The sequence below is a fragment of the Equus caballus genome, chromosome 5 (assembly GCF_041296265.1).
Source record: "Equus caballus isolate H_3958 breed thoroughbred chromosome 5, TB-T2T, whole genome shotgun sequence".
NCBI lineage: Eukaryota > Metazoa > Chordata > Mammalia > Perissodactyla > Equidae > Equus > Equus caballus.
Genome location: NC_091688.1, coordinates 10,704,058 through 10,729,791, shown reverse-complemented (window position 1 = coordinate 10,729,791; position 25,734 = coordinate 10,704,058). Strand labels below are relative to the sequence as shown.

Sequence of the window (25,734 nt, the reverse complement as noted above, 5' to 3'; positions counted from 1 at the left end):
GACAGTGGCTTGGGTCAAGATAGTAGCAATGGAGGCAGTGAGAAGTGGTCTGTTTCTGGATATATTTTGAAGGAATAGCAGACAGGATTTTCTGACAGACTGGATGTGGGATGTTAAGGGTCAAGAATGACTCCAAGGCTTCCTCCACACTGGACTTTTTCATGAGATTTTTTTTAATTGAGATATAATTCATATGCCAGAAAATTCACCTTTTTAAAGTATGCATTGCGGTGGTTTTTATTATATTCACAAAGTTGCACAACAATCCACTAATTCTAAAACTTTTCATCACCCTACAAAGAAACTCCATACCCGTTAGCAGTTATTCCTAATTTCCCCCTCCTCCAGCCTTTGACAACCACGAATCTACTTTATGTCTCCACGGACTTGCCTTTGTGGACATTTCATATAAATGGAATCATACAATATGTGGCCTTTGTGTCTGTCTTCTTTCACTTAGCATAATATTTTCAATGTGCGTCCACATTGTAGCACATGTCAGTACTTCATTCCTTGTTATGGCTGGATAATATTTTATTGTATAGATATACCACATTTTTGTTTATCTACTCATCAATTGAGGGACATATGAATCGTTTCCACTTTTTGGCTGTTATAAATAATACTGCTATGAAAATTCATGTACAAGTTTTTTGTATGGAGATGTTTTTGTTTCCCTTAAGAATATGCATAGGAGTGGAGCTGCTAAGTGACATGGTAGCTCTAAGTCTAACTTAGAGCTAATTATTTTCCCAAAGCAGTTGCACCATTTTGTACCACAAAGCAATGTATGAGTGTTCCAATTTCTCTATACACTCACGAATTCTTGTTATGTTCCATCTTTTTTATTATAGCCATTGTAGTAGGTATAAAGTGATATCTCATTGTGGAAATTTGCATTTCCCTAATAAGTAACGATGTTGAGTATCATTTCACATGCTTATTGCCACTTGTTTATCTTTGGAGAAGTGCCTATTAAATCTTTTGCCCAGTTTTTAATTGAGTTATTTGTCTTTTTATTGCTAAGCCCTGTAAGTTCTTTATATCCTCTGCATACCAGTCCCTTATCCCATATATTAATTGCAATGTTTTCTATCATTCTATGGGTTATCGTTTCACTTTCTTGATAGTGTCCTTTGAAGCACAAATGTTTTTAATTTTGGTGAAGTTCAATTTATCTATTTTACTTTGGTTGCTTGTACTTTTAGTATTCAATTTTGTCAAATGCTTTTCCTGCAACCATCGAGATGATCCTGTGGTTTATGTCCCTTATTCTACTAATATTGTGTGCTACATTGCTGAATTTTCATATGTTGAACTAACCCTGCATTCACGGATTAAATCCCATTTAATCATAATGTATAACAATTTTCTATGTTTCTGCATTCACTTTGTTAACATTTTGTTGAGAATTTTTTATGTATCTTCATAAGGAATTTGGTCTGTAGTATTTTTTCTTGTGATGCCTTTATTAGGTGTTGGTATCAGGGTAGTATTGGACCCATAGAATCAGTTGGGAAGTGTTTCCTCCTCAATTTATTTTGGAAGAGTTTGTAAAGAGTAGTTGTTAACTCTTCTTTAAAGAGTTGGTAGAATTTACCAGTGAAGCTATTTGGGCCTGGCATTTTCTTTGTGGGTAGGTTTTTTACAACTAATTCAGTTTGTTTACTTGTTATATGTCTATTCAGATTTTCTATTTCTTTTCGAGCCAGTTTCAGTAGTTAGCGTGTTTGTAAATTTGTCCATTTTATCTAGGCCATCAAATTTGTTGGCATATAATTATTTATAATATGTTTCTATAATCCTTTTTATTTTTGTGAGGTCAGTAGTGATGTCCCCTCTTTCTTTCCTGATTTAGGTAATTTGAATTTTCTCTCTCTCATTTTTTTTCTTTTGTTTGGGGTGTTGGTCAGTCTAGCTAAAAGTTTGTCAATATTGTTGCTCTTTTCAAAAAAGAAAATTTGGTTTCATTGATTTTTCTGCATTAGTTTTCATTCTATATTTCATTTATTTCTGCTTTAATCTTTATTCCTTCCTTACTTCTAGTGTCTTTGGGTTTTATTTGCCCTTCTTTCTCTAGTTTTTTAAGGTGAGGTTTAAGTTATTAATGTGAGATCTTTCACTTGTTTCATATAGGTATTGATAGCTATAAACTTCCCTCTAAACACTCCTTTAGCCACATCCCATAAATTTTGGTATATTGTGTTTTCATTTTCATTCATCTCAAAGTATTTTCTAATTTCCCTTCTGATTATTTCTTTAAACTATTGATTATTTAGAAGTGTTTTGTTTAATTTTCATGTATATGTGAATTTCCCAAATTTCCTTCTGTTACTGATTCCCACTGTAGTCAGAGGATATATTTTGTATGACTTAAATCCTTTTAAATTTATTAAGACTTGTTTTATGGCCTAATATAGGTCTATCCTGGAGAATGTTCCATGTGCATTTAAGATAATGTGTGTTCTGCTGGTTTGGGTGGCATTTTCTATAGATGTCCATTAGTTCTAGATAGTTAATAGTGTTGTCCAGTCTTCTATGTCCTTCTTGATCTTCTTTTTAGTTGTTCTATCCATTATTGAAAATGGGGCATTGGATTCTACAGTCCTATGGTTGAATTGTTTATTTCTTCCTACAATTCTGTTAGATTTTGCATCATTTTTTTGGGCTTTATTGTTAGGTGCATATATGTTTATAGTTGTTCTATCTTCTTGATGGATTGACCCTTTTATCATGATAAAATATCTTTCTTTCTCTCTAGTAACAATTTCTTCTCTTTAGATTACTATTAGCATGGTACATCTTTTCTTCTTTTTACTTTCAGCCTATTTGTGTCTCTGAATCTAAAACATGTCTCTTGTAGACTGCATATAGTTGTATCATGTTTTTTATCCATTCTTACAGTTTCTGCCTTTTGATTAGTGGTTAATCTATTTATATTTAATGTAATTACTGATAAGTCAGGATTTACCTATGCCATTTTATTCTTTTCTATATGTCTTATATTATTTTTGCTCCTCTATTAATCCATTCCTGCTTTCTTTTGTGTTAAGTAGATATTTTCTAGTGTACCACCTCAATTCTCCTTTCATTTCTTTTACTATATTTTTCAAATTTTTTTAATGGTTTTCCTGGGGTTTATGGTGAACAGTTGGGACTTTAAGAGGATGAAGAAAAGAGGAGCCTGAAAAGGAGAAAGTACTGAGAAAAGACGAAAACCCAGGAGTGTGTGGTGTCCTGAAAGCCAAGTAAAGAAAATAGTCAAGGAGACGGGAAGGATCAACTGTGTTGAATACCTCTGAGAAAGGAGATAGGACAAGAAGCTAACCTTGACAAAGGCAGTTTGGAGGACTGGTAGTAGTGGTGCGAAAGCCTGACCAGAATGAGTGAAACCTCTAGGGGAAAATAGGTGATCTATTTCAAGGGGAACCTAAAAGAAGTCAGATTGCAAAAGGAAGAGCCATTTCAGATTCCTTGCCTCTTCTTTCCATAAGAAGTCAAATCAAATGAAAGAAATAACGCATGTGTATAGAGGACTGGATGGATTTCAGTAGTCTGAGTTCTCTCTTTCCTGTCTGAGAAGCAGAGTCATATAGACTTTTGCAAATGTTTTAGGCATTTCACTTCATAGTATATACTAGTTTGAGAAAACTATTTGGAAGGCCTTCTATATATACAGTTAGCTTGGCCACAGCATCCACCTAGGGACCTGGAAGCCAGGAAATCAGAATACCTGTGGAACTGGCAAACAGTTAGCCATTGATGATTAAGTAGCTAGGAACTAAAGGGTTTTTTTTATTTCCTTTTTGCAATTACTGATTATCACTTTTAGCTGTTCCCCCACCCGTTGTTAACTTTGCTGTTCAGGCAGTATGCTATCTGACTCCCACTGGGTTCCTATAGATAACATCTCCCTGGAGCCTGAGCAACCATGGTAATGGGCGTTTGAGCTGTTCTTCAGGAATTAGAACTCCTTTGTCCACTCCAGGCCAGTTGAGACCACCAACCCATCAACTGGGCCCATGTAGATGTCCAGTAAGCGACCTTTTGATGACAAGAGGCTAAAAACTCCACCCTCAGACCATACTAACGTCGCCATTTTGTGAGCATGCGTCCCAGGAAGAGCCGTGAAGTCTGACTACACTTGCGCACATCATCAATTACCTCACCTCTCCTCACCTCCAATCACCTGTCTCTGCATTTCAGACCTCCTTGCCCCCTACACCATAAATATCCCTGAGTCCCTATTTTCAAGGAAGCAGATCTGAGACATGCTCTCACTTCCTCGCATGGCTGCCTTGTGATTAAAACCTTCTCTCTGCTGCAATCTCATCGTCATGGTGTTTGGCTTTCCCAGCAGTGGGCAAAAACGAACCTGGTGCGGTAACACCTGCTAATTCAGGGAAACCATAATATCTTACGTAAATAAAAAACACTTCTGTATGTCTCCTTTATTCTCACACTATTACCACACAACTTCTGACACCACATGTGTGGGGGTTTTTCCCACACTAGCAATTCTGTGACACCAGCTGTGTGTCCTACAATTTAACTCAATTCTGACACTTTCTAACCGGAGTGTCAGGAAGACACCACCACCATCACTTTGGATGTCAATCTCAAGTCCAGGTTGTTACCTGTGATTCTGACCAACTGCCTATTAATCAGAGGTTACCACAACACCTCGCCCTGGGTTCGATTAATTTGCTTGGGCCACTCACAGAACTTGAGAAAACAATTTACTTACTAGATGATTGGTTTATTACAAATAATATTAAAAAATATGAATGAACAGTCAGATGAAGAAATACATAGGGCAAGTTCTGGAAGGGTCCTGAGCACAGGAGCTTCTGTCCTTGTGGAGTTTGTGGTGTGCCACCCTCTGGACGTGTGGATGCATTCTTGTTCACCAACATGAACACTCTCCAAGCCCCATATCCAGGGATTTTTATGAAGGCTTTATTACATAGCTATGATTGATTAAATCATTGGCCATTGGTGATTGATTCAACCTCGAATCCTTCTCTCCTCCCTTGGGGGTGAGGGAGGGGGTCCCTAGTTCTGAAAGTTCCAACCCTTTAATCAGACTGGTGGTTTCCCTGGCAACCAGTCCCCATCCTTAGGGGCTTTCCAAACGTCACCAGATTAACATAAACTCAGTAGTGGTTGAAAGGGGCTTGCTATGAATAGCACAAAACATCTTTATCACTCTTGCTCTCATCACGTAGGAAATTCCAAGGATTTTAGGAGCTCTGTGCCAGGAACAGGAAGAAGACCAAATATCGTATATATTTCTTCTTATAAATCACAAAATTACATTTGGTATCTACCTAAGACAGGAGTTGTTGTTTTTTGAATTCCACTTCAGATACTATTATACTTACTCAGTTTTTAATGTAAGATATTCAACGACAATCAACAACAATTGAATTCCTTCATATTCCTAATGAAGAGAAAAAATTATTCCCAATTTCCCAAATGGAAATTGAGACCAAATGGAAGATAGTTAGTTTTCCACAGGAAAGGATTTCCAACAGACCAGAAACAGGAAAATATGCCTGTAATAGACATACTTGCCCCTCCAACATGCATTCCCTTTTCCCTTGCTAATACACCAATTTTATTCTAATATCTACACCTTCTGCTACAGATTAATTGCCCCAAAGAACTCAAAAGTGAGTTTAGAAGCATTTAACTCTTTTTCCAAATTGTTTTTTTTTCCTTTTGTTATGTTAAGCAGATGCGGTCACCAACCACCCTGAACCAGACCAAGACTCACCCAGAGCTACGTTTATAACCTTTGCCTTATTTTCAATGCTAAGATCTCTCCAGGAGGAGCTTAGGCCTCATTGCCTTAACTGCAGTGCACGTGGAAGCATGTTTTCCAACAAAGCCTGCACAAGCAAATACCCACCTCTCCTATTTAAATATTCATTCCCCATCTGAAATAAAAGGTCCCTGCTTCCCTTAGTTTGGGGACACCATGACTCAGGAAATGATTCCTCATGGTCTCCTATTTGCTACAAATATACCTGACTTTGTGAGACAACTACTTCTGGTGGAGAGTCTGATTTAACTCACCAGGAGGCGAACCCACTTTGGTTTCGGTAACACTTCCTCTAACGCAAAGTTTCTCAACCTTGACAGCTGAAGCCAGATAATTCCCTTTTTTGCAGGGGAGAGGAGAAACATGCTATCCTGTGCATTGTAGCGTTGTAGGACTCTTAGAATCATCCTTGGCCTCTACTCACTAGATACTAGTTGCACACGCACACCAGTTACGACAACCAAAAATGTCACCTGGGGGCAAAATCATCACCTCATGAAAATCACTGCTCTGGGGATAGGGCACAGGAGTTCCAGCCTAAGCAATTCAGCTCAGTCCTATTCTGGCCCACAGTTATTAGTTCAGTGGTGAACACGAGTCCCAGAAGATTAGAGCAAACATTTTTTGGTGGCTTCAAGGAATGAAACTCTCATTCCCTCTGAACTATGTGATATATGGATGAAACTCTTGAAACCAGTGCATCCATTTTCTCTCCTTGAAAAAAGTCGGGCTCAGAATGAAGCTGACACCACATGAGGCTAAACAGAGACACTGAAAGAAACTGGGTTCTGATTACACTGTTAAGCTACTGAATCCAATCTGACCTGGATTTATGAATGCATCCTTTTGTTGTTGTTTAAGACAGTTTCACTTGAGTTTTCTGTTACTTGATACCAAAAGAATCTTAACCTATAAAACATAAGTAGGTTCATGCCATTTAGACCTCAGGAAATTTTTGACCCAGTCTAAAAAATAACCTATCACTAACTTCCAGTTTTGAAAAAAAAATTTAAGAAAAGTCGAAATTACCTCTCTCCATCTTTGACTTCACCACATTCATCTCCAAAGTCGTGTCAGTTGTGTACCCAAATGGGTGATGTCAAAGGAGTTTCATCATACGGCCCCCATCAAAATGTCTTTGATTACCAACTCAGCCAGAATGGTCCTGAGAGAGCCTGCGACAGAAAAGGAAGACAACTGAACACTTGGACTCTAGGCGTTCCCAGTCTTGCCTTGCTGTTGCCCACCCAGGGCAGCAGTTGTCAAACTGTGGTCCATAGATCCTCAGGTGTCCATGAGACCTTTCCAAGGGACCCACAAAATCCAAACTATGTTTACAAAAATGCTAAGACAATATTTACCTTTTTCACTGCATTAACTTTACACCGATGGTGGTGAAACTGCAGGCACTTTAGCACAAAAAATGGCAATGGCAACTACTATACTCATTGTCGTATTTTTTACTCACAGTAAAAAAAAAAAAAAGCCACTTAAGAATGTCCTTGACGAAAAAGTAAAACTTATTAATTTTATTATATCTTGACCCTGCATGCACGTCTTTTTCATTCTATGTGAATCAATGGGAAGAATGCTGAAAGCCTCCTGCAGCACATCCAAGTACAACAATTGTCTTGAGGAAAAGAATTTGTGCAATTGTTTGAGTCGCCAGCTGAACTAGTTGCTTTTTTCGTGGAAACACCATTTTTACTTGAAAGAATAACTGACAGACAAACTATGGCTTTTAGGTTTGGGTATTTGGCAGGCATCGTCTCAAAAATAAGCCAAGTAAGCCTGTCATTTCAAGGAAATCCATTGACAGTATTTGTAACTAGTGATAAAATTTGAGCTCTTGAAAAAAATGAGAATTCTGAAAAACTTGCATCCACTATGCTAAGCTTGACAGCTTCCCAATACTTAAAAACTTTTCTGATGAGATCAGTAGTGATGTTTAAAAATGTGATTTTTTGATTTTGTACAATAAAATATGTCAAATTTGGAAGATCTACAGAACACATTGAATGGTTTTTCTATTAGTTTGCCTGTCATTTACTTATTGATTTTAGGAGTTGTTTTTATATATTCTAGATAGGAAGCCTTTGTCAGTTATGTGCATTTAAAATATCTTGTTATACTCTGTTGCTTGTCTTTCCACTTCCTTGATGGTGTCTTTGAAATAAAGAGAGTTTCTTGTTTCAATGTAATCAAATTTATCATCTTTCCCTTGATGGCATGAATATATTCTCCTATCTTAATTTCTATCTTTCAGATTTAGGTTTTTAATCTACCTGGAAGGAAGTTTTTATTAGGTCGAATTACATGAATTGTCTTATATTTGACTCTTTTTGACCTACAAAATGAGAGTTCTGTATGATTGAGCACAATACATGAAGTGAGGCAGGATTTTCCATTTTTTCATATGAATAATAAATTTTCCCAGTACTGTTTATCTGAAAGTCTATCCTTGCCCACTGATCTGCCATGCCATCTTGCTAATGTAGGTCTTTTTGTCAATCCCAGCCCCAGGGCTATATCACCTCAATTATTATGGCTTTAAAACAACGTGAGTTCTGTAGGGCGAGACCTCTCACATGGCTCTTTTTCTTCAAGAGAGTTTGGTTCTTCTTGACTCTTTGCACTCCCAAATAAATCTTAGGATCAGCTTGTCAAGTTTAACCAAAAGAAATTTTGGAATTTTATTGGAATTGCATTGACTGCATGCATCAGTTTGGAAGAATGGACCTCTTCACAATGCTGAGCCCTCCAGTTAATGAACACAGAATATCTATCAACTTATTATATCTTCTTTAATGTCTCTCAATAAAGGATGATAATTTTCTCCTGATAGGTTTTACATGTCTTTTATTAGATTTGCTTCCAGGTACTTTTTGAGCATGAGATTTGATTTTACTCAACTTACAAGCTAATAAGTTAGCCTATTATTGGTTCATGAGTGCTGGTAGAAGACACAAGGATCCTGTAGAGATGAAAACTCTTATTTCTCACAGCAAGCAACAGGCGCATTGATTTTCCTTGGTCCAAGCCCCATGGAGGAGGCCAGAGGGCTTCTCTCCCCACAATGGGTTTGCTTTATAGCTGAGGATCACTGAGCTTGGAAATTACAGTCAAGCATCACTTAATGATGGGGATACATTCTGAGAAATGTGTCTTTAGGTGATTTCACCATGATGCAAACATCAGAGAGTATACTTACACAAACCTGGATGGTATAGCCTACTGCACACCTAGGCTGCATGGTATAGCCTATCGCTCCTAGGCTACAAACCTGCACAGCATGTTACTATACTGAATACCGTAGGCAATTGTAATACAATGGTAAGTATTTGTGTATCTAACCATATCTAAACATAGCAAAGGTACAGTAAAAATATAGTATAAAAGATTTTTAAAAATGGTACACCTGTACAGGGCACTTACCATGAATGGAGCATACAGGACCAGAAGTGGCTCTGGGTGAGTGAGTGATTGGTGAGTGAATGTGAAGGCCTGGGACCTTACCGTACACTACGGTAGACTTTATCGGCATTGGACACTTAGGCTACACTAAATTTATTACAAATATTTTAATTAATCTTAGCTTATTGTAACTTTCTTACTTTATAAACATTTTTACTTTTTTAACTCTTTGACTCTTTTTAATAACACTTAGATTAAAACACAAATACATTGCACAGCTGTACAAAAATATTTTCTGTCTTTATATCCTCATTCTATAAAATCTTTAAAATGCTTCTTTAATTTTTTATTTTCTTTTACTTTTTCAACTTTTTTGTTAAAAACTAAGACACAAGCCCACACGTTAGCCTAGGCCTACACACGGTCAGGATCATTAATATCACTGTCATCTACCTCCACATCTTGTCTCACTGGAAGGTCTTCAGGGGCAATACCATGCGCGGAGCTGTCATCTCCTATGATAACAATGCCTTCTTCTGGAACACCTCCTGAAGGACCCACCTGAGGCTCTTCTTAAGGAAGTGTCACTCTTTTCAGAAATATGTCCATGGTGATTTGCTCGGTTTGTTTCTTTTTTTCATCATAGATTTGCATATAAGCAGATAATGCACCACAAACATTCCTCTCTATTAATGAAAACCTTTCAGTGTTGGGGTCCATGTTTTCAAACTTTTAAGGAGCTTATTGAGATCTGCAAAAGCTTCAGCTAAACCTTCCCTGTGAATTTTCTTAGAGGGGAGGGGAGTTCTTCTTTTTCTTCTCCTGCAGTTTCCTTTTCTCTTGTCTCTTCTTCAGCTATGCATTCCTGTTACAGTTTCAACAACTCCTCATTGGGCAATTCCTCAGGAGCCACCTCCAGGAGTTCCTCAGTGTCATCTTCATCCACACCCAGGGTAAAGTTGTCTGCCTTCTCAACCACAGCCTTGTTGATTTTTGCAACCTCCTCATCCTTGGCAAATCCTTTGAAGTCATGGATGAACCTCTTGAGTACCTTCTTCCAGATCCCATTCACACATTCCTTGGTGACATCACCCCCAGCCCACACAAGGTTCTTGATGCAGTCACAAATGTTGTAATCCTTCCAGAATTGCCTCATTGTCTTCTCAGTGTCTTCTTCAGTTGCAGCAGTTGGCTTGGCCAAGGTTCTCCTCAGGTAGTAGGTCTTAAAAGCTACTATAATTTCTTGATCCATTGGTTAGATGAAAGAGATGGTGTTTCAAGATAGAAACATCACTTTGATATTGGAAGGAAGGTAACCAATAAAAGGAGGTTGTCTAGAAGCATTATCAACAATAAGCAAAGTCTTGAAAGGTATATTTTTCCTCAAACAGTATTTCTCCATTTCACTGGGGTAGCAATTTAGGAGGACATCTTGGAAGAGAAGCCGGGTCATCCATGACTTCTTATTCCTCCTACAGTACACTGGCAGTGTGTGCTTATTGATATCCTTGAAGGCCCTGGGTTTCTCACTGTGCCAGATCACAAAGGGTTTCAATTTGCAGCCTGCAACATTGCCCCCAAGCAAGACTGTTTTCCTGTCCTTAAAAGTCTTGAAACCTGGCATTGACTTGGTCTTCTTATCGATGAGTCCCTTCAGGCATTTGTTTTCAGAATAGAGAGTTTTCACTTATATTGAATATTTGCTCTGGCAACTAATTTTCCTCCACGATCAGATTATCTAGAGTTTCTAAAAATTCTTCAGCTGCCTTCACATCAGCACTCACAGACTCACCACTCACCTTCACCTTTTGTAATGAATAACAATTCTTGAATCGTTTAAACCACTCAGAGATGGCAGTAAATTCAACATTGTAGTCGAATCCGGCCTTTTCTTTCAATATCACAAACAAACTTTTTGCTTTGCCCATGATCATCATGGTGCTGAGAGGAATACGCTTCTGTGCCTGGTCTTCAATCCAGGTCATCAGAAGTTTCTCCATGTCTGATATAGGCCTTTCTCAAATTTTTGTTAGTCTCATTGGCTTCAATGAAGCTGATCCATTAACAGCTTCCGTCACTTTGTTCTTGTTTTTCAAGATCTTAGCTATGGTGGAAGAGGACATGCCTGACTGGGGAGCAATAACCATTACTGATTTTCTGCTTTTGTAATCCTTACTTTTAATTTTGTTTGCAGGTCATTCATTTGACATGGCCTCTTACTGGCGGCACGCACAGTGGATTTTGTATGGCTAGGGGCCATGATGAACACAAGAACATGAGATTAAACCAAGCACAAGAGAAAATGATGCAGTCAAGAAATGCAGTAAACATGGATGTATGAAGCTGCTGTCAGCTTAACACAGCATACTGATTTACAGTAAACATTTTTTTATAAATAGAAAGCATACACTCTGGAATAATGATTTAAAAAATAATATAGTAAATACATAAACCAGTGACAGTCACTTATTATTATCGAGTATTATGTACTGTACATAATTCTATGTGCAACACTTTTATACCACTGGCAGTGCAGTAGGTTTATTTACACCAGCATCCCCACAAACTCATGAGTAATGCATTGCACTATGACATTATGATGGCTGCGATGTCACTAGGCAATAGCAATTTTTCAGCTTCTTTATAATCTTATGGGACCACCATCGTATATGCTGTCCATCATTAACCAAAATGTCGTTATGCAGTGCATGACTGTGTTATATGGCAAGCAATAAGCAAGCTTGCTCTTTGTCCCAGAAGAAGACATTATTTCATCCCTCAAGATTTCTTGATAGAAAGACAGCATTAAGATAAGACCATGTAAATAGTTGTTGGAACCATCCATTCTTGGCGTACACAGTAACACATGCGGGAGTATAAAAGACTCACAGAGGAGTATCTCCCAACAGTAATCCACAGAATCTTGTAAAAATTTTATTTTCTAACCGTCTGTTGCTGACATGTAGAAATATAAATAAATTTTGTATATTAATTCTCTATCTAGCAATCTTACTAAACTCATTATAGTCATGCATCACATAATAACATTTCAGTCAGCAATGGCCCACACGCATGATGTGGCCCCACAAGATTAGTACCATACAGCATTGGTGTAGTAGGCTATACCATCTTGGTTTGTGTAAGGACACTATGATGTTCACACAACGACAAAATTGCCTAACGATGCATTTCTCAGAATGTATCCCTATCATTAAGCGACACATGCCTTTAAGTCTAATAATTTAGCCTTGGATTCCATAGAATTTTCTACATACAAAATCATATCATTTTTGAATAACAAAATGTTTCTTTTGATCCAACCTTATATTTTTTACCTTTTTTTTCCTACTTTATTTCACTGGCTAAAATGTTTCCTTGGCTTAACTAAAGCAATGTTGAGAGAAATGATGACAGCACTATCTCATTCTTTATCTCAAAGAGAAAGCTTTAAATGTTACACTGTTATAAATGATGCTTTCTCTAGTCCCCTTTCCTTTTTTTTGCAAATACCTTAGATTAAATTAAATAATTTTTTTCTACTCCCAGGTTGCTAAGTGTTTATAGTAATTGGATAACTTTTCTTTTTCTGCACCTCTTGAGATTATTGCATGATTTCCCTCCATTCATCTAGCAATGTTAAAACAAATTTAATTTTCTAATGTTAAAACCTTGCATTATCGAGACAAACTCAACTTTGTCATGATATATTATCATTTTTGTACTCTATTAAATTTGATTAGCCTTTTTTTTACTTTTTTACTTTTTATTGCCATTGTAGATATAAACTTCTCTCCAAGTACTGCTTTAGCTTCAACTCAAACATTTTGATTTGCAGTATTTTTATCATATAGTTAAAAATGTTCTCTAACTTCCATAAGCATTTCTTCTTTGAACTGAGAATTATTTATCAGCGTGTTTTCTAATACTAAACATACTCTTCTAATTATCATTTTACCGTTGATTTCTAGCTTAATTGAATTGTGCTGAGAAGACTCAATATACATTATTCAGACTTTTTAAATTTATTTGAGTTTGCTTTACGGCACAGCATATAGCCAATTTTGTGTAAATATTCTGTGTATTTTGAAAAAGTGCGTATGCTAGTCAAGTCAATAATATGTGTCCATTAAATCAAGATTTTTCCATCATGTTTAAATATTCCATATTCCTCCTGCTATTTTATCTGCTCGTTCAATCAATTACTGAGAGAGAGGTATTAAAATGACTCACATGATTGTGGATTTGTCTATTTCTCCTTGGAGTTATCAATTTTTGCTTGAATATTTAGAGGTCCTGTTATTAAGGTACATATCATTTTAAATTATGACGTCTTTTTGGTGAATTGAACTTTTCGTTTTTATGAAGTGATCCTCTTTATCACTAGTAAGGATTTTGGCTTAAAGTCTATATTTTCTGATCTTAAGATAACTGCACTAGCTTCCTTTTGGTTGGATTCTGCCCAGTATATCTTTTTTCATTCTTTGTTTCCTTTCTCTAGTTCTATATCCTTATATTTTAGAAGTTTCTTTTATAAATAGTTAGATTTTGTATTTCATCCTCTCAGACCATCTTTTTCTCTGTAGCACTTATTCCTTTTTTTATTACTATTAATAGACCTTATTTTTTAAAAAGTCTTAGATTTACAGAAAAATTGCAAAGATAGTACAGAGTGTTCCAGTATACCACACACCCAGTTGCCCCTATTATTAACATCTTACATTAGTATGATACATGTTATAATTAATGAAACAATATCGATACATTATTATTAACTAAAGTCAGATTTCCTTAGTTTTTACCTAATATCTCTTTTCTGTTCCAGGATCCCATTCAGGGCACCATATTACATTTAGTAATCATTTCTCCTTAGGTTTCTCTTGGTTGTGATGGTTTCTCAGACTTCCCTTGTTTTTGATGACTTTGACAATGTTCAGAAGTACTTGTCTAGTATTTTGTAGAACGTCCCTCAACTGCACTTTGTCTAACGTTTTTCTCATGGTTAAACTGGGGTAGTTTGTTTTGGAGAGGAATATCACAGAGGTAAATGACATTTTCGTTAGATCAGACCAACGATATGTACTATCAATGCAACTTATCATGTTGATATTGACCTTGATCACTTGACTAAGTTAATGTTTATCAGGTTTCTCCACTACAAAGTTACTCTTTTTCCCCTATCCATACTGTATTCTTTGGAAGGAAGTCACTATGTACTGCCCACACTTAAGGACTGAAGAGCTATATGTCACCTCCTTGAAAGAATCTACATAAATTATTTGAAATTTTTCTGCATGGGAGAATTATCTCTTCTCTCCCATTTATTTATTCATTCCATCACTTATTCATGTCAATACAGACTCATGGATATTTGTTTTATAGTCTGGGTTATAAATCAATACTACCTTATTTTGTTGTTGCTCAAATTGCTCCTGGTTTGGCCATTGGAAACTCTTTCCCTTGAATCCTGTGCACCTTTGATCTACCTACATCATTATGAGGTGTTTGGTAGGGTTCAGTGGGTTTGTTGTTTTTCCAGTACTTCCTTACTTTCTGGCACTGTAAGATGCTCAAGGCTTATCTTGTATATTTCATGCCCCAGGCCTAGAATCATCCATTTCTCCCAGGAGTTTGGTTCCTTTTGTTGGATAACGGTATTACAAAGATCTGGGTATTAGGTGAGCTCATTACTATGAGGGTATCATTTCTTTTAGCCTCTTAGCAGACAAAACAAAGATATACATGTGTGTATATTAACCAGTGTTAACTGTATGTAAACATTTGTATCTGTTAGGTTAGTCATCAGTTCTTACTGACGTTTCCAACTCTAATCCGTTACCATATAGATGATTCTAGCCTCCTCCCAGTGCTTATCCATAATTCCCACTCCAGCATTGAGAAACTAAGCTCCACCATCTGCCATTGTTTGCTGAATTGTTCAGTTCCAGCATACACATATAGCAGTACCAGAATTGCTAGCCTGTACCTCCGTGGGAAGCAATTTTGTCATCTGGAGTACAGTGCTTATGTTCAGTCGCTTTTGCCTTTAGTCTCATAGACTCCATTCATTTCCAAAAAGACTTAGGTCAGTATGTTTTCTCCCATCCTCTTTAGTGAGGTCTTTTCAAATACACTTGTGATACAGTTAGATTCTATTGCCATAGTTTAGACTCTTTCCCAGGATCTTCCAGACTCCTGAATGATTTTTTTAAATTTGCACGCATTGAGGTTCAGTGTTTAGGTACTGAAGTTTTATAGGTTTTGACAAATGCATAAGGTCTTGTATCCACCACTACAGTATTATACATAATAGTTTCACTGCCCTAAAAATTCCCTGTGCTTCATCTATTCATCCCTTGTCCCCTCCTCCCAATCTCCAGGCAACTACTCATCTTTTCACTGTCTCTACAGTTTTGCCTTTTCCATAAAGGCGTATAATTGTAATCATACAGTATGTAGCCTTTTCAGACTGGCTTCTTTCACGTAGCAATATGCATTTAGGGTTCTTCCCAGTTTTTTCACAGCTTGATAGCTCATTTCTTGTTATCATAGAATAATATTCTACTGCATGGATGTACCAGTGTGTTTGTCCATTCACCTACTAAATCACAGCTTAGTTGCTTCGAGTTTTGGGGTAATTATGAATAAAACTACTATTAACATTTGTTTGCAGGTTTTTGTGTGGATGTGAGTTTTCAACTCAACTGGGTGAATACGTAAGAATGTGATTGTTATAGTATGGTAAGACTATGCCTAGCTTTGTAAGAAACTGCCAAACTGTCTTCCAAGAGGCTGTACCATTTTGCATTCCCACCAGCAATGAATGAGTTCCTCTTCCTCTGAGTCTTAGCCGGTATTTGATATTGTCAGTTTTTTGCATTTTGGCCATTCTCGTAGATGCATAGTGGTACCACAGCGTTGTTTTAATTTGCAATTAACTAATGACAAATAATTCTAAGGATCTTTTTATATGCTTATTTGCCATCTCTCTGTCTTCATCAGTGAGTTGTCTGTTCAGATCTTTTGCCCATTTTTCAAATGGCTTGTTTATTTTCTTATTGTTGAATGTTAAGTATTATTGCATATTTTCACTTATCCTTTTTACATTCAATGAAAGTACTGATACATTTCTGTATCTATTCCTCCATTTTATTTTGTGCTTCCTATTGGTTCCACTATCTCTCTTTTTCTCTCTTTTTTTTTTTTTTTTTTGCATCTTTTTGATTGATTGAGGACTTTTCATCCTCTCATTTTTCTCCTCTACTAGTTTGGAAATTATACTCTACATTCTATTCTTTCGGTGACTACCATAGAAATGACAATGTGCACACTAATTCATCAAAGTCTAAATTTAGACAATACCTTTACTGTTTGTCTAGACAGCACAAAGACTTTATAACGTTTTAACACCATTTGCCATCCCCCACACTTAGTATTTTAATTAAAGTGGTTTACTTTTATCTTATTTTTAAAAACACAGACACACACACAAGACGTTGTTGTTACTTTTTTATGTATGCCATGAGCACTTGGCCTTACCCATGTCTTTGCCACTTTTCTTACAAGGTTGGAAGCCTTCCATCTGAGCTTGCTGTCTTTTTGCTTGCAATTCATCTTTTAGAATTTCCTTTAGAAAAGGTCCTCTGGCAACAAATTCTCTTGGTTTCTGGTTTTCTGAAAATGTTTTTATTTTGTTCTTATTCTTGAAATATCCTGTCCCTGGGTGCAGAATGCTAGGTTAGTAGTTATTTTTTTTTTTCCTAGCACATTGAAGATTTGATGCTAGGTTTCTATCATTTTTGTCGAAAAAATCAGCTTTCTGTCTGACAGTTACTCTTTTAAAGGTAATGTGTATTCTCCCCCCACCCTCGGCTGCTTTTAAGATCTTTCCTCGTTGATGTCCTGAAGTTTCACTATAGTGTGCCTAGATGTACACTTTTTATTTATTCCTCTTGGAATTTGTGGGGATTTTTGACTCTGTAGATTTTAGTCTTTAACAGTTATCAAAAATTCTCAGCTGTTATCTCTCCAAACATTTTTCCCATCCCGTTCTCACCTGTCCTTCTAAACTCCAATTACATTTTTGTTAGATTTTCACGTTCCATTCTCCATGTCTCCTGCTATCTCTTTCACATTTTCTATTTTTGTGTGTCTCTATGCTATATTTGGATAATTTATTTGACCCATCTTCAAGTTCACTCGTTCCCTTCACCTCTATCTAATTTGATGTTAAACTCATCCACTGGGTTTTTCGATTTTATTATAATTTTCATTCCAATAAATTATATGAGGTTTTTCTTAAAATCTGTGTTAAATTAATTAAACAAGGAGGCCACTAGACTGAAGTGGCTCTAATGCTGTGACACCTGCCTAAGCAACCCAAAATCTAAGTCTGTGAATGCCTCAAGGTTACAAAATCAAAACGCTAAGGGCAACCAATCACCAACAGGCAACGGGGTTTTAAGCTACAGTCAATCAATCATTTCCTTACTTTGCTTCTGCCTTTTTCTGTATAAGTTGTGACCCTGGCTGCTGTTGGCAGAGTGCTCCTAACCACTTGTGACTTGGCACTGCCAGATTCAAATTGATTTTTGCTCAAATAAACTCTTAAAATTTTTCACATGCCTCAATATACCTTTTAACATCTGCTTAGACCTTCATTATAGTTTTGTCTTCCCTACAGACATTTTAAGCTTCTCTTTTATTTCTTTAAACACAATAATCATATTTACTTTGGATCATGAGATTGATGATTGCAGTGTCTGAGGTCTGTGCAGATCCATTTCTTCTGTCTGTATATTTGGTAATTTTTTATTGTTAGCCGCCCCTCTTCCTTTTCTTTTTGAGAATTCTTTGATGCCTTGGATGGAAATGGATTCTTCCAAAGAGGATTTGAGCTTGCATTTACCAGATGGTTGGGACATCGCCATCCTAAGAACACTTTAAAATCTGACTTGAAGTTTTTCGGACCACCCAGGTCACACAAATTTGGCTTACATGCCCACATGAAGGTCAGCTCAAGATTTTAGCTAGCAGGGAGAGGTTTTTGTTAATTAATTCTGTTTGTCTGGTGCTTAGGCAACTTGCCTTGAAATTTCCTGTGTGTGGAAGGGGTGTAGTTGCGTTCAGTTCTGGCTCACGCTGACACAACACGTGATGCATCAGGGTTCCAGGATTTGGGAACAGGCACTGAACTTTGCTTTCTCTCCTTCCAGCTCTCTCCCTCTCTCTCTCTCTCTCTCTCTCTCTCTCTTTCTCTCTCTCTCTCTCACACACACATACACACGCACAGACACTTGTCCCAGAAAATTGAAGCTCCAGTTCATTAGGTTCAGCAACAGCCCTCAGGGTGAAAACTTTGCTTACCTCTCTTGGTTCCTGCTTTCCCTTAGATGTCAAGCTGGTAAATCCTTGCTGCTGTATTTGACCAGTTCTTCAATGATTTCAAGATTTTTAAAATATTCATTAACTAGCATTTTTCATTGTTATTAGCAGGAAGATTGTTCCAGGTACCTAGCCATTATATTACCAGAAACAGAGCTATGCATTTTCTGAACATGCAAGTGTGCAGCAAGGAAATAATTCAGAGTAAATTCTTACTCAACAGGACAACACAGCGGTCTGTGGCTTGACGATTTTTCAAAGGGAACTTAGAGAAATATAATGGTAACTGCCTTTATATACACACGTACACCAAGCTAGAATTTTCGGGCTGGTGGGGATTAGAGGTTCAACCTCCATCTGTGAGGACCAGCAAAACTAGTTCTTCTCCAAGGAGACAGCCTTCATTAATTCTACAAATATTTAGAGTGTAACTATTCTACATCCTGGGGACGCAGCAGAGAAAACACCAACAAGTCCCTGGCCTCATTGAATATAAATTCGCCTGGAGATTCATGCCTGTGCCTTTCTCAGCACCAGGTTCTAAGCAGCAGAGTTGCTAGCACGGTTGGGCTGTACCTGTCAGTGAGTGTCGTATTTCCTGGGACCAACTCAGCAGGTGAAAAAAAATTACAAAATAAAAACATTTCTTTTTCCTTTAACAGCTAGTGCCCCACAGACGATACCTTATTTCTTTCTTTCTCTGAGTTAAGTCTCCTTAAATCTCTGCCCTTTCCACCACGGGCATAATTGGGAGCAACAAGGAGACTCTACGCCATTTGCATGACAAAGCCTGCTGCAGTCGCTCGGTTGCTCTTGAGTTTCTTCTTTTGAGGAAAATCAGGCGTTCTTTCTTCCTTTGTAGTCTGTGTCGAATCACTGTGCAAGGTCTCACCTCTGAGCTTGGGGAGTGGATGGGAAGTTGGATATGCTGTTTAGTGAGTTGGAAATGCCCAAATAAATTAAGTTCATTTCAGGATTAGAAGGTCCTGGCCCTAATTTCAAGTCCTGACAACCTGCTTCTAGCAGAATACACAGGAGCAGAGACTAAGTACCAAGACATGGTCTGCTAGCTCAGCTTTTCGCCTGCTGGGTTAGCTCGAGTCCACAGAGACCCCAGGAACAAAAGGAGAAAAGCTTCTTCCAAGCAAAGTCTTGCCCTCAGTCTCCATGGTACAGTAGTAGAAGAAAGCAGGGCACAGAATTGCACGTGCCCTCTGCCTACCATTATGTAGCTCCCTTGTATGTGCGAAAGACCATAAGGCAACATTTTGAGGCAAATGTCCCTCAAAATCCTTTGAAAGTTCCCAGAAAAAAAGAGTAATGTTTATCTCTTTCTTGAATCTTCTCAAAATGCATTACCATACTAAGGATTTTGAGAAGTTATGTATTGAAGTAAAGAAAACTGCAGTATTATCAGAACATTTCTCAAATTTCCAAAATCATTTGATGATGGAGACGTTTTCTGTCCACATGACCTAGTGTTCCATGGAAACACTTTGGGAAAGTCTCACGGGGGAAACATAGCTATCATTATTTTTTGTGTTAAAGGGATAGGAATATGGGTGCCTTATTTCCACCTTTTTGAATATTTTGTAATGTAATTGTTTGATGACTTTGCTTGTCTGTTTATTTTGGTGTCAGGGTTCTCAGCTGCAAGCTGGGTGATTGAGGCAGAAAGTGACTGATGCGCTTCCTAGGGGACCCCACCTCCTTTTGTTCCTCCCACAGATGGCTGGTTTGGGTTGAAGATCCTCCATGAGAAAAAGGTTCTTTAGCCCTTTTACCTCGCGTGGTGCTATTCGGGCTCATCAACCATACCCTTGCCTCTACTGTAAGCTTCTTGAGAGCATAATCCATATCTACTCCATGTTTTTATCTCTATAACTCTTAGGAGAATGGTAAATATTTGCATGAATGCATGATATATATTTGTAGCAGCAATGCTGTACCACCAGAGATTTCAGAGACAGATCGACACCACCCCTTTGCATGACAGGAAGGACTTTACTTTTCCAGGTGAAAAGTTCTTGACTTATGCTGAGAAATAACTTGAAGGACAAGGTAATTCATACACTTCCCTGGTCAGTATCAGCACTTCATCCCATCTAAGTTTTCACATAAAAATAACTAACCTAAAGAATGCAGTAACAAGATTGGCCAGGGCCCATGAATCCCCAGAAATGTTCTCACAAAGTCGTAGAAACCCAGTGCTGTGTGTCTAAGTGGTCTCCTGGGTGAGAACATAATTCCCTCCTAGGGGATGTGACTTGGAGCATGAATGGAGTTTTAGCTTGGGTTGGAGAGCTGGGCATTAAGAAATAACTAGTTTCAGCTGACTGATTCCTGGGCCCCAAGTACGTTGCCATCTGGTTTCTGAATACCACCTCCTCCAATAAAAAGGCTCCATCTAAAGTCACTAACAACTTCCTCCTAGGTAAAATCAACAACCTCCTGATGGTCCTTATTTCACATAATCTTTCTGCAACTTTTGGCACTTCCCATGCACCTGCTCTTTCAAATCTCTTCTCTTGTGTCTTCTGGGTGCCACACTCTCCTGGGTGTTTTTATTTCTATTACAGTTGCTCTTTCTAATCTCCTTGCAGTCTCCTCCTGCCTGCCTGTCTTTGACCTGTGAGTATCCTCTAGTGGTTATCCTTGGCCCTCTTCCAGTTTCATCTACTCCCCTGACAATAACTCCAAATCTCCATTTCCCACCCTATTGACGCAGCCCCCTCGGTTGGCTTCTACAAGGACATCAAGCCCTAGAGCCCTTAAGCATCTATTGCATATAATTAATTAACTTCTTTCTTATTTATCTAGAATGGGAATAGCCATCAACCACCCTGGGGAAGAAGTGAGGAAATAGTCACTCAAATCATTTCCCGTAGGGCTTAATTCTCTCCAAGAACCCTTATTGAGGCTTGTTGGCATTGGACCCATAAAGCCAACTGCCTAAGAGACATCTCAACTTGTTTGTTTCACAGGTGCCTCAAAAGCCACACGTTATCAATAAATCTATTACCTTCCTCCATAATTCCTCTTCTCCTGTGTTTCCTATCTTGATAAAGACTATCGCTATATTGCTTTCATGATTTTTCCATTTTTAGACATATTTTGTTGATTATCGACTACAGAAGATGAGGATAGAGTGTTCTCTTTCACACACATCCATGCTCCCAACATGTACTTTCCATCCCTCCATCCTACTTGTAATTTAGAATTTTAGTAGCATAAATATTATTATGACTATGTAAACACATTTTGTAACTAAACCATTGTTTCCTTTCCTGCACAACTTTCTGTTTTCCCTGTAGTTAATAGTTGTCTTTTGTTTGCTTGTTTATTTGCTTAGATTTCTACATACCCTTAACTTTTTCCGTGTACTTATCAGTAATTCAGCTCCAAACTCTCCTCCAATTGTGTAAGCATCCTTGGTGTATTAGGTTTCTTATCAATTTTACTTCCTTAAAGAAACCATGTATAGATCAACTTGTGGTCTTCATTGTTGATATCTCACTGGGGTCCCTGTGGAAGCCCTGATGTCAGTACCTTTAGATCATTTTTCTTAGGTTGGTCATATTTCCAAAGAAGGTTCTTTCTGTCTCTTTCCCGGAGGATAAAGATGTGGTTGTCAAAATTCTGAGAGTCTGGTAGGAGCTGAAGACTGGAGGTGTCTCAATCTCAGTATGTAAACTTTCCTGAACTCACCATATTTTCAATACGATTTCCCCATACTCAGTTCTACATGGTGTTTATTTTATACCCTCAAGAGAATCACCCTCAGTCTTCTGTGAGAGTGGAAGTGGGAAGACATCTTCTTGAACAGATGATGAAATGATTTAGGGGTTCAATCTTTCTCTAAAATTACTTGAACCAATTCTCCTGGTTTTGGATCCTCCTTTACCTCTATTTCCAAAGTATGTATTATCTCTGATGCTTGAGCTTTGGCGAGGAGGAATCTCTGGTTCAAATCGGCTTCCTGTTTAGTTTTCCCCACTGCTTACTTAAGATTAGAATTCCACTTTCTCCAGTCTGCTAAATCAATTGCCACTCTTCCATCTATTGCCTAGCTTCTAAAATTTTGTTACTGTCGTATTTCTCCTGTACTGTTTGTTCCTACGGTTTTACATATTTATAAAAATCTCATTAACATCCCTTTAACAGAGTTTTGGCAGGGAAAGATATAATGCATGTATTCAATTTATCTTCTTTAAATAAAAGCCCCTTAGCCTTTTAATTACATCTCTTGCTACCCTTCCAAACACACTCTACTCGGGACTTTTCAAATGTGTTATTTTCTCTCTTACACACACACACACACACACACATTTTTACGTTACTCTCTCTGCCCCATCATCTTTCTTACTCCCCCTGTCCCCCGCCACCTCTGCCTGAGGAACTCCTGCTCATCCTTCACCGGGAGCTCTCACCTCTACCAGAATACTTCCCAGACCCTGTCCTATGATCCTATAGCTCCCTGGATATCTCCCTACCACAGCGCTAATCTTCCTGGATAATAACTGCTTATTTACTTCTCTGTCTCACCCACAGGACTGTAAAGACACGCTTACAGATCTCTCACAAGGCCTTCTTCCTCCAGGGGTGCCTCTGGCAAAAGGAGAGATCATTTACTAAGTGGGAAATGAGACTGTATAAGATACTCCATTAAGACAGTGTTCCAGACCAAGAGAAGGCTTCGGTCCAAACCATTAAAAAACTATTATTGTTATTATTATAAAACTCTCTCTCCTAGACTAGTCCTCAAAGTTAGACCAGAAATTAACTGCCCTAGAAATTATGTATAGTGCTTTGTCGTCAAAGCACTTCAGCATTCATCAATTAATTATGATAATTTACCATCATTAGCTAGCTAATTAAATTTGAAACTGAACCTCCAGAGGAGAAAGACCAATTTGGAAATATCACTCTAGGCAGATGTCCGTAGGCCCAGCTCCTCATTTCTTGACCTCCCATAAAAAATAGTGGGCTCTGGGCTGGACCTGGGCCAAGCACCCCTCCCATGGGTTCCTCCTCCTCGTTATGCAGTCCGAGGCCACTGCCTCTCCTCTCCAGAGCTTCAACAGCAAAACAGCCCTGAGTGTCCTCCCAAGTGACATGCTCATCAGAATGACAACAATCTTACATTCAGTCGGAAACAGGAGGCTGTCTCTAACATAAACACACAAAATGCAGAGCTCCTCTGGCCCTTACTCGTGAAACAAAAAGGTGAATAAAATGGCTAGAGCTGTAAACCAAGCAAGTCTTGCCTTGTTTGAACGCTGCTGAAAAAGTGGTCTGTCGAAGGGAGTGGGGAGGATGAAAACGACGGAATGGAAGAAGGCCCTTTACAAACCTCTACTTGGGGATCTAGCATTCTCATAATCCAGTGCAGTCAGACCCCCAGGTTTATTTTTTTTCCATACACCAGAGACATGACCTCTCACTTGAAATCTGTGGAGCTCTGTACTTCTCAATATAAAGGAAAGTGCAGAGAAAAATTATCTGGTGTGTGTTGTGCCCCACTTATGCATTGAAATTCCTGGAAACACTCTCATGGAACATTAGTCCCAAAAGTCATTCGATGAGCCCCATTTTGCTTATCATGAGATGTTACACTCAGATTCCATTAAGGAACTCCCCCACTCCAAGCTGTAACCAGCCTGGCTATTTCTCATGTGCCCTTAGGAGAGAGGGCAGGCACAAATGTCTCAGCATGCAGGGATTTTCCCAGAAACATCAAAAGATTTAAAGCATTCTTACTGCAGATTGCTTGACATGGAGCCTGATTGTAATGCTGTTATTGTATAACACATAATATTAATAAAGATAACAGTAATAATAATAATAACAATTTTGGAGTGTTTTCACAGTTTATGTTAGAACTCCCACCTTGTGAAGTTGGTATTTTCTTGTCTCCATTTTTACAGGGAATTAGGCTCTTGTCTGGAAAGTGACTTGCCCAAGGTCACAGAACTAGTTGGTGAACCAGCTGAGATTCCAACGCTGGTTGTTTGGTGACAGTTATGACAGAGCTACTCCCAGTCTGTCTACATCCATTAGGATACTTTTGGCTGCAAATAGAAGAAATCTCAGCTAAAAATCAAAGGAAGAGCAGGCTTGGTTTGATTGCTCCATGCCTCCATTACATCAACAAGGACCCAGGTTCTTTTCATTTTCCTTCTCTACCACCCTCATTGTGTCAAATGTTTCCCCCCATCATTCCAAGATGCTGCCTTAGTTCCAGGCATCACCTGTAGTGGACAAAGTGTAGAAGCAGAAAAAGGACTATCTCCTTCATATGTCCCTTTTTAAAGGCAGAGGCAACCTCCCTTCGCATCTCATTGGCCACAATTTCATCACACACCCTTAGCTCTACAATCACTTGGCAAGTGATACCATCTTCATTAGTTTAGACCAATCAGGATTCAGTGTCCTAAGGCTGGGAAAGGGCCCAGCCACTGCTAAAGAACGTGGATTCTCAGAGGAAAGTAAAGAAAATTTGTCAGCAAAGAATAAAGGGGAAATGCTCTGAGACTGGCAACCAGCAATGGCTGTCGCTCCCACCGATATGACAGACTATTTATTTTCTAAAACATTTTGCCATCAAATAATGGAACAAAGCACCTGGTAATTCTATAACCATAATTGATACATAAGGTTAGTGGAGTATGAAAGAAAAGTCCAAGTCCAATATGATTAAATGCATGTGGTACAAGGTACACAGCACTGTAGAGGAACTCCACTGACGGGGGTGAAGAGGACTGAGTTCTAATCCAACACTAGCTAGCCAGACGGTCTTAACCTGCCTAATCTTGACTTCTTCCTTTTTTACATTGGATAACAACGTCTGCCTCCATCTACCTCACAGAATTTTTCTTAATATAAATGGCTTACTAAATCATTATTGCCATTAAACTGAAGTCATTTTCCAATGAATAAATGCAATAGGGAAGTTTTCTGGTTTTGAAGGCACATTGACTGCTCAATTTGCTGAGTCCTCCCTACTCTTTCCTTGTCTTCCCAAGTTCTCAAACCTGGGAAATACATTGTGGGTCCTCCAGCCCTGGTGCTCAGCCCTAAATCAAGGGCTAAGATGTCCATCAGTCAGCATC

At 38.2% G+C, this 25,734-nt stretch overlaps 1 long non-coding RNA gene across 1 annotated transcript in view; it reads right to left on the bottom strand.

The window, feature by feature from the left end:
- Positions 1 to 6,856: 6,856 nt before the first annotated feature.
- LOC138924224 (uncharacterized) overlaps positions 6,857 to 25,734 on the bottom strand; it is a 76,301-nt gene continuing 57,423 nt past the window's right edge. Inside the window, exon 4 of the long non-coding RNA XR_011439023.1 lies at positions 6,857 to 7,002. This is a non-coding gene — a long non-coding RNA (uncharacterized lncRNA). The remainder of the gene's footprint in view (positions 7,003 to 25,734) is intronic.